Source organism: Diadema setosum, chromosome 11 (assembly GCF_964275005.1).
Source record: "Diadema setosum chromosome 11, eeDiaSeto1, whole genome shotgun sequence".
Classification (NCBI taxonomy): domain Eukaryota; kingdom Metazoa; phylum Echinodermata; class Echinoidea; order Diadematoida; family Diadematidae; genus Diadema; species Diadema setosum.
Window position 1 is genome coordinate 34,612,456 of NC_092695.1, and position 10,896 is coordinate 34,623,351.

The window sequence follows — 10,896 nt, forward strand, 5'->3', positions numbered from 1 at the left end:
AAATACCCCAGGTACTCCAGGATTTGCATAGTGTAATCATGGTAACTGTACAAAATCAAAGTCTTTGTAGAATAGGGCCGGCTGTGATGCATAGCAAAGTGAGGACATGCCAGAAGGTACTAAAATGTAGCAATACTGTCGTACTGTAACCCAGAGGCCCAAAAATTTTATCACAGCTCGTGGGCACTTTTCATGTTAAGCAAAGTGGTATACACAAAGAAGTCACTGTCCTCAACTGGAGTTAATGTGTGTATTAAATTATGTGAGGAGACATTTTGTACTTTTCTACAGCATACTTGCATAGACATTTAAGTAACCACAAAATTAAGGGATGATTCCAAACTGTCTCTTGAAAGCATGTGTATTCCATTTGTTGTGATTTGATTGCTTTGGCAAACTATAATGATACTGTGGTATTGAACAGCTATTGCAAGATTGTACTTTTTATGTTACATGTTTCTGTGCAACTATTAGTGCACAAGAATTGAGGTAGTGTAATCCATTCTGCATTCTATAAATTATTGTAAATTTAAAAGTCTGTTGTAGCAGGTTACTAAATGTGCAAGGATTTGGAGTTCCTTTTTTTTTTTCTTCTTAAAAAACAAAATATTCACTTCTCTTTTCAATTTTTTCCAACAATTTGAGGGATCCATGATGCTGATGATGTTCAACACAATCTTTGCACCAAGCACATGGCTCAACCTGTCTCACGAGGGTTATAACAAATGATGAATATAATTGAGACATCCTCCCACCACAATGCACTTAAAGGACAAGTCCACCTTCATAAACATGACGATTGACAGAATGCAGCAATATTAGTAGAACACATAGGTGAAAGTTTGAGGAAAATTGGACAATCCTTTCAAAAGTTATGAATTTTGGAAGTTTCAGTTCCGCGATCGCTGGATATGAAGACTACTACAGCTTGTGATGTCATATGAGTACAACCATATAAAGAAACCATAAAGAAAATTCAACATATTTTCACTTTTCTCGCATAATAGAAGAGCACATGACTTGTCTCTTTCAGAAGGCAGGGGGAGTAATATTACCCTTAACATATATCAGTTACAAGTTGAGGAAATGTGTACTTTTTTCAAAAAAAGAAATTTTGTGGAATTCTCTATATATTTTCCTTATATCGTTGTATGCATGTGACATCAACTGCAGTAGTCTTCTCATCCAGCAGTGACTGCACAGAAACTTTAAAAATTCATAACTTTTGAACGGATTGACCAATCTTCCTCAAACTTTCACTGATGTGTTCCACTTATATTGCTGAATTATCTCAATCCACATGTATATGAAGGTGAACTTGTCCTTTAAAGAGTCAATCTTGCCCAAGTCGACCTGTGTAAGGACAAAGTCTTCCTCACTTGCCTTTTTAAAATGTTTCTTTCCCTCACAACTGTACAGTAAAAGCTGCTATGTTCGCATATACACTATATGTTTTCGTGAGATATTTTCTTGATTTGACATTGAGACTATCTTGCACTAATACCTGTCTGTTCACCCCGCCACTTTATGCAATGGAGATCAGGTGGTGATATTTTTGCATGTTCTTTTGCTAAATTTGTGGCCCAACAGTGATTCCCGGAATTCACAAAAATTATATATATGTGTTAATATCCAAAGGATCCAAGTCTGAAATCATTAAACTTCCTTCTTTTTTTTTTCATTTTTATGGAAGCCTGTCACCTTGGCGTTTTGACTCAAAATCTTTGACCAGCTTCCTATCGCCATTACTGTGTGTTCTTTATTAACACAGAGGCCTGTACGTGGAGGGGTTAATAAGATTGGGCAAATGATAATCTATTTGAAAAGCTTTGGAGTTTACAGAACTTCAGAACACTGTGCATACCAGAATCAAGAAATCAATTTGTGGCAACCGTCGTACGCTTTTGTATTGGTGGGTCAAAACTGATGTAAAACACCATCACTGCGTTCAGTTTACATGCATGTACAATGTACAATGTATTACATATCCATGTATCACGTTGCGGCAGCTCCATCCAACCTGTGAAAAATGTATTTCCCACTAGTGGAAAGATAGCCTGTCTAGCAAGCCTTTGGACAATTCTGTTGCACCAGTAATATATTACTTCGCATATACATGTGTGTAGATATCAATCAGCATTGTCAGATATTGCCCCACTCACATTTACATTGTACTTTCACTTTCTGGCAGTAGGGCCTATTCATGCCCACCATCCCCACCCCCCCCCCCCCCCCCCCTTGAGGAAGTGTGTCTGAGAACAAATGTAATTCTGTAATCTACTTGACAGCCTAACAAATTTCTTAGAAAGTGATAGAACAACTCTGCTTTATAATGTAAACTGAAATTTGTTCTGAAGAAATATCAGATTATATAATTTGTGCTGTAAATGTGATATAATTTATATATACATGTATTATTATGATTATAATGTATGATTTCAAGTTGGATATATTTTGTGAAATGTAAAGAGATGATTTATTTTGAAAAATAAACTTTAGTACAAGTTTATATAATGAAGACCATATTGAGACTGAATTTCATTTACGAAGTACAGCTGTATTTCATTTCATACATATACAATGTATTCACAAAAGCAGATGAGGCAGAAATTTCAAACCATGCACTCACCAAAATTGTCTGTAGCGCACTACTGGCAGATGACATAATAAGCAAACTGACTGTACACAGTTAACAACCTCTTCATTTGAATTTCATTGGTGATATGCTACACATTCCACAAGAAAATCAAGCTATTTACATGAAGAACACAATGATCATATAAACTACAGTAGAATGGGGAAATTCTCTCCCCCTTTGGCAATATCTTATTATGTTATATCCCAGACACATTTTTGAATTTTATGAGACAGTCAAACAATTGAAGAGTGCAGCAGTTTTGCTGCATATCCAGCCATCCCTCATGGTAAGTTAGAGGTCAGATGTGATCTTAATTTTTTTCTTCCAACAGTTGACCCATCCATGCTCATGTACATTCAAAATCATGGGCAACAGAACTTCCCAACTGGATTGTCTAATAGAGCAAGGGATGGAAAAGTACTTAAATGCTTATCTTACTGGACACTCCTGGTGTCTTGTATAAACAATCTTGAGGGGAAGTTGAGACTCCTTGCATTTCTCATTAATTCCTGAAATATGCATCCAATCGGTCTTGCTAGGTCAAGCAAAAATATCTATGACACTGACCTCCCTGGTATGCTAGAATAATCTGCTTATGAACGAAGCACAACAAGCTTCCATTAACCATCATCTTACTGGGCTGGGATTTGACTAGCCCATACGGTGTATAATTATAATTCTTCTTTCTGTTCTCCCAACAGAAATGCACAAAATAGCACAAAACATTACAAAACGGGACAAAAAAAATCATACGGAGCACAACAAAGAGAAAGAAGTGCATCAGGTGGCTCTCTTAACAGGACACAAAGTTCAAACTCAAAAAGGGTTGTGCAGCACACACGTATTCAAAAATTCTGATATGGAAGAACATTGCCATAGATATGACAACTAAACTGAGGGATGATATCTCTTAATACAATGAGTGCACCGTCTATCCAAAAATAATTAGACACCCCCATTCCCACCCCCGCCCCAGTTTTTCCTTCACAGATATGCAGACTGATGCAGAAAATCAGTGTGTTTCCAACAGAAACGCAGATTTCGACACATGGCAAAACCGAGTACCAGTATATTTCAGATCATGAGAAATATGAATATATATTTACAGGCTACACCAACAAGGAAATTTTTAATAGACATACATATATGTGCCAATTTGTTTTACCTTATCAGAAGATTTCTTCCTCAAAAAAAAAAAAAAAAAAAAAATCTGAGCATTTTCTTTTTATGTAAATCAGCATATACTGTTCATTTTTCAATTCGTTCCATCTTCGATTTCATTCCAAGTGTCCACTAAACCAATTTTCCTCTGGTTTTTACACCAAACAGTCTAATGTGACCCAAGCCATGCAGTCACTTTTGTGCAGAGTATTGATAGATTCACGTTAAAAAACAAAGTACATGTTACAAAACTGAACATTCACACATTTTGTGCAGGTACAAGGGGAAAAAGAATATAGACAAACATAATGCCTCCAGCGACACTTCGTGGCGGAGGCATAAAAATGATTAGGCTATAAAACTCATGCCTGGCATGAAATTTAGATTTGAGCATGATGACAAGGGAATGTTAAGGTAAAAGAGTACTCTTAGATTTTTCTTTTTTTTTTAATTTCAGCACAGAAAGTCTGAAGGAACATACATCAAAAAGAAATTCCAAAATTATCAGCCATTCATAATATGGATAAAAAACATATACAACTGTACACAGGAATTGGTGAATATACACACTTGCCTAGTTATGTGCACGGATAAGCATTTCAGAGAAAACAAAAGAGGCTGGCAGTTGAAAAAAACGACCAACTCATACCAACAAAAACACAGACACACACGTGTACACAAACAACACACATAAATTGAAAAAAAAAAGGACAAAAGATTCCAGATGACTCTTTAACACACTGTCCGCAACGGAACAAACATCTGGAACCTGCAGTGCATATTAATAAAAGAATGCCATCAAGTACAAACTCAATGTCATGCACAGTTTGAATTGATACAGACACTGCAGCTTGCAGAAAGCAACATGCAAGCTATGTAAAAAAAATAATAATAATAAAATAACAAATAAAACCTTAATGATAAATGAATAAATCAATTAAGAAATTAATGAATTTATTTATTCATTTCTCTTCATATCTATCTATCTATTTGCTTATTCATTCATTTATTTTTCATTAGATCATTTATCATTTAGGGGGTTTGGGTTTTTTTTTTTTCAAAGTCCTCAGTTACAGACTTTGTGACTAAACGGCACAGGCTCATGTGACTTGCACTGATGTTTCTTTTACCAAAAAAACCTCCAAAAATATATCAGTATTAATGGAGAAAACTGGAGAGAGAGAGAATTACTATTCATGTGTTTGCTGCTCCCATTCTTCACTGAGTGAAATGTGCATCAAAAGCAATGCAACGTGTGAATTCAGTCAATCATGAACGATTGAGTTCTGCACTGGACACTTCTACATCAGTTGCAGTGAAATGAGATCTACTGCTATTGAATGCAGAGTGTACATCACATACATGTACATGGTCCTGACTTAGAGGTAAAATCATGTCCCTTGAGACTGAAAACATCTCCACAAACCTAGAAACAACAGAACTGGAAGAAAATTACAAAGCAACTCCAAATATCACTTCAATGAATGCATATCAGAAGTGGAAAATTGATTCTACAGAAAACTCCAAGGTTTTTGTTTTTGCTTTTGGTTATCCAAATGAAACTTGGATACGAATACACTGTATGAGCTCTGTGATGACAAGATGAAACTTTAGAAAAGTATGTGGCATAATGCTTAAACAAGACATGCGGAATGTGCACCACACCTAATCCCATTCTTGTATACGAAAATTTCTCTTAGCATGCTGTATAGCAAGAACTGCAGCGTGGGATATACATGTTGATAAATCCTTCAGCATATCTTCTTTTTTCACACAACAAAACTGTACACATGAACATTTAGACTACAATAAGTACATAATGCATAAAATATGAATCTTCGATAGAACATGATAATTGATTTAAAAATGTATCTGCTGACATTGAAGTTTGTGCGTTAGACATATTGTGTTGTTTTCAAATTGTGCTAGAACCATTTCCTGAGCATCAGCTTGGAGGAGTACAATTTTAGTGGTAGACAGAAAGCTCCAAAACAAAAGTAACATTTCTCAAAACTCAAAATAGTTGGAATGACACTTCTGATACTACTGGATTGGTAGACACAAGGAAAACTTAAAATGTTGTTGACTATCAAACGTCTTAGCATTGATTTAAGATGATAGTGTATAATAGTGATAAATGTTCACATGTTAACACATACTTATATTTAACTCACATAGGAAATCAAAACATTCTGGCATATTGAAAATGTTCTAGATGATTTTTGCTGTCACTACCAACCAGTACAACAAATAGATTATTCAGCTGATGGGATTTTAAATGACAAGTGCAAATACAGATTTTCATCGTCAATTAATTCCACATCAATTCCTCCTATGATTTTGCAAATTTATTAATTCATCAGTGTTGAAAGGCTATCAGGGTTATTTTGTATTTTCTATCAGATTAGTGACTGTTGTCTCACAGCTACAATACACAAACTTTGATACACATTCTTCCTTTACTATGACAACATCACTAAGCTGACTTGTATACATCAAAAAGCCTTACCATCCCCTAAGAACCTGAACATGCTTATTGCAACACCCACTCACCCAGTCATATGACAATTAGTACAATGTTTAGATCACATCTGCTTGTTGTATTCCTGGAATCCCTAGTCAATACGTTGCGCTCTATTTTACTTTTAATACATCAAACAATTCTTATATGTATAACTTCCCAACCAAAACTCTATTGTACTAAAAACCTTGAGATCAATACCTGAGATCACTTTGTGGGTCTTTATGACTTTTATGAGTCTGCATTTTTTTTTTTCAGCACTGTTGTAAATAAATGATATTTACACGAGCGTGCCATTTGGTAGTCATTATCCACGTCTTAATGACCTCATCTACATAACAACTCTTCTGGTAACAATCTCAGCTGTACAGCAACACTTGAAAGTCAGACAGATGGACGCGCAAAAACACATATGAGCATGTCATCCATTCCTGACATACAAGCGGAATACACAGCAAAAGCTGCATCAGCTGAAATACCTTCATTACTGGTATGATTATGTTGCAGTAGACATACTGATATCTTTAAAAAACACTACAAAAGAGCTAGACAACTTTCAAAAGGAGGAAATATAAACACATATGCAGAACTAGGAAAAACATGAGAATTGCCTTACATACACATATGAATAAATGAATGGCAAACTTACAGGGGGAAAATACATATACTGTATATAAAGTATCTAATATGTTTCAGCTGTCCAGGGCTCATGGTCTCTTTGTATCTTACTAATAATCATCTTTGCATTTTAACTCTATATATAACAATACTATGCTACTGCAAACAAGCTTTAAACAATTTAAATCTATCATAAATGCTTCATTCTAATCGCAGCTTTAACACTAAAAATACATTTGCTATTCTTCAAAACCCTAATATTTATCACAAGCTGTTGAATGATTTTGGAAATGTCATACACTTTGTATATAGAGACTGCAAGGTGTCTGTGTTCCAGTAGTTGAATATTAGTGTCATAATTATGCAACTACAAATCAGTCGGTATCGGAATCAAGATAAGAATACAAAACGAGAACTGCTCTTATACCTACAGGTGCTTTACAACATGCCATAAATATATCATAGTCAAACTGCAAAACAATAACAAGTACATAAAATATGACAAAATCTTTTTTAAAAAAATATTCAAAGGAGACCTCCGGATGATTTTCAGATTTTTACATTTGAACAACTATAAATTAGTTATACTGAGGACAGAGTTTCAGAATTTGTGATGATTGGGATGAAAAATAAGAATATTTTCAAAATTTAGAATAAACTGCAATGAACAAGGATGATGACATGGCAGAGTCACCATAAGAATGCATGAGTTGGGGCTCAAGGAAGCAGAACAAAAGAAGAAGGCATGCATAGATTATACACAGGTGAACTCGCAAGCAAGCGGTATTGTAATGGAATTACACTGCTACATTTCTGAAATATGTGAACCTCCTATGTCATCATCCTTGTTCAGTGTAATTTGTTTAATATTTTTGAAAGTATTGTTTCTCTGCTCAAGAACCACAGTAAATTCCACAAATCTATACATGGAGTTGTTGATTTATGTACTACATGATGTGAAATCATGAAAATCGTCCGGAATGTCCCTTTAAAGGTGCAAACCTCCTTCTGAGATTCATTGCATGGTACAAAATTGTGATAGCTGGTCATAGCTACGTTGAATGGCAAATCTATCTCCAACATTTTCCTTTCTTAACCCTAATCATGCCAAGTTCTTAAATACAGTACTTTTATATGAGTGGTATGCTCACAGCAAGGTGCCAAAGTACACAATTTCATGCATTCAGCACACAGCTTTATATTCCATCACTGTAGAAGACCCCCCTCCATCCTCCTCTGACTCGTTGCTCGGCAACAAGTCTTTTCCTGGAGCTGACCACTGTCGTATGTCTCGAGGCTTCAAATAAATCTTGCTGTGCAGTATTTGCACCTAATCACAGAGGTTGACACAGGCTAAATATAATTCAGGTGGTACATTATGGGCTAAATTGTCCAATTATTTGAAACTCAAGAAGTTGGTGTTGAGAGCAAGGAAGGAAAAATAAAACTCATCTGAGGTATCCACATACTCAATATTTAGATTCAAAATGGCAGGTAAACAAGGAATAAACATATATTTTCTTCTTTCTTTCTTTCTTTCTTTTGCAGGGGGGGGGGGCAAGCAGCTGTCAAAAACATTGATATATGTGAAAAAAAAAATGATAGGTAAACAATATTTATACTCTAAAGTCATCTACATAATCCTTCAGATTTAAAATTTGTTGTTAAAATTTGTTTCTCCTGATCTAAAGAAAATTTCCACTGTCAGAGGAAATGTATATAATGGTCTTCTCTTAACCATGCGCTATACAAAACTTTTCAGCTTTTTTTTTTTCATTGTGGGCTACTGAATCGATTCACTTTCAAATACTTAGTACATATTTGCAAGACTGCACATGTATTTCAACAGCTCGCTGGAACCCTTCTCTCCAAGACAACGAATATGTCATAACAAATATGAACATTTACAATTGTGTTTCACAAGGCACAGCATAGACAACACATTTCAGATGCTTTGCATTAAAGAATGTCTTCTTGACCAGCATCAACTGCGGTTATATATGGATGCAAATGACATGACAGAACTCAACATTTATTTGTTCACATTTGACTCTGTAAATCACAGAGACTATTGCAAAATGCTGCGTTCAGACAGCTACAGAAATTAGCAAAGCCATGCATTCATATTGTAAAATCATCATACAAAGTGCAGTCCTTTGACACATATATCTGACCAAGCCCTTTAATAGGAATCTACTCTCAAGTGATGAACTATTATAAACCCTTTTTGGATCGCCAGTTTCAAATGCTGTTGGCATTTGTACGTAAACATCTTACCAACACGACTGAAAGTGTTAAAGCCAGCATCATACAGGAGTGTATTGTTGATGCTGGTGAGAAATGGACCACATCTCACCGAGCAAAATATCAAGCCGTACAAGCTATTGTACCAACTCTTCATCTATATCTTAGTCCAGTAATAGATGGGACATCCAAATGAGAAGCAGGTAGGCTCATGCTGGGATAGCTGACCAGGGAGGTGGGAAGACACCTCCCTGGGCTGACCCATGAAAATGAAAGAAAGTCACCTTGAAGTGATGCTTGCAATAGTGAATAGACAAAAATCATTTTGGGCCCATATACAGGATTACGAATACAGCAAAGAAACATACTTGCTGCAAAATCTACCTCACTGAATTCACGCGCGCATGAGTCAAATATTGAAGACAAATTGTTTTCAAGGCATATTACAACACTTAGCAGCATGAAAAAAAAAAAAGTGGGAAAATGAAAATAAAGTGAGTATGACATACCTGGGGTACAAGGTGTGCAGACAAGACATAATGTATCACTGAAACACACAGGATATAAGTGGATAAAATGCGGCAGGAACAGAGATTTGAATGAAAACATGCCACAAACACACACACACACAGATGCACACAAGCACACACACACATACACAGATGTAAGTACATTGTACGGTGAAATATATACACAAAGCGTTACATCATCATGGGGTAGACTAGTTTCAGAGAGCATGTTATCTTTGTGCGATACAGGCGCCTCAATAAGCTATAGTAACCGAGGCTAGCTATTTAACAAGGTAAACTTCAAACTTCAGCTCCTAATTTAAAGCACATTACATCAAGGCACATTTAAGAAGGCAGGAGCAGCTTCCAATTTTTTTTTTCCTGATATCGTGTATAGTTCATCACACATTACAATGAAAAGAGGAGGGTAGTGTGCTCAGTTAAGAACATGTCAAAAAGTTTGGGGGTTCAAGACTCTGTGAGACAAGCTGAGCAACATCATCAGCATCATGCCCCTCTCTGATAAGAGGCATTAACATTCCTTCCCTCAAATAGAACACCATGTGAAAATCTCACATGCACGACAAGGTCACAAGCAACGCTTGGAAAGACGATCCCATTTCACTTTGCGTGACAGGTGGGGTTCACACCCACACACACTCTAGACTAGGGGTGAATGACACCAAGCCCGTGTAAGCAGCTCTTGGCCAGATGACTAGTAACAGTCGGTAAAATAGCATCAACTGGGTGCACCATGCCATAGGAGAAAAGAAGCATTCAATATACAAGTACATTAACCACAGCTCACCTCCTGGACAGCACTATTAAGAGAGGAATCGCAGTATCTATTGTAATTTTTGCTACATAACCCCCAAACTCCTATGTCAATGTTATATGGGAGAAAAAAAAATACATACAGCTACAGCTCATGCTGTACACTTATAGCTGACTTGCATACTCTAAGTGTCTAGATTTTCACACAATTAATATTTCACACTGAGCGGCTCAAAAACATATTCACTGGTTGTTGAATTTGCACTGCAGGATTGTCAACACAATTAATATGTGCAGAGAAAAATAATGAAAATATTTTTACAGATTTAGAATTCGTGCTAGCTAGAAGTAACGTGAAATGTGCGAAAATTAATAAATGCACCACAAAAATTTTGGCATTTACAGTACCGTTTCATTTATTGCCGTTTTGA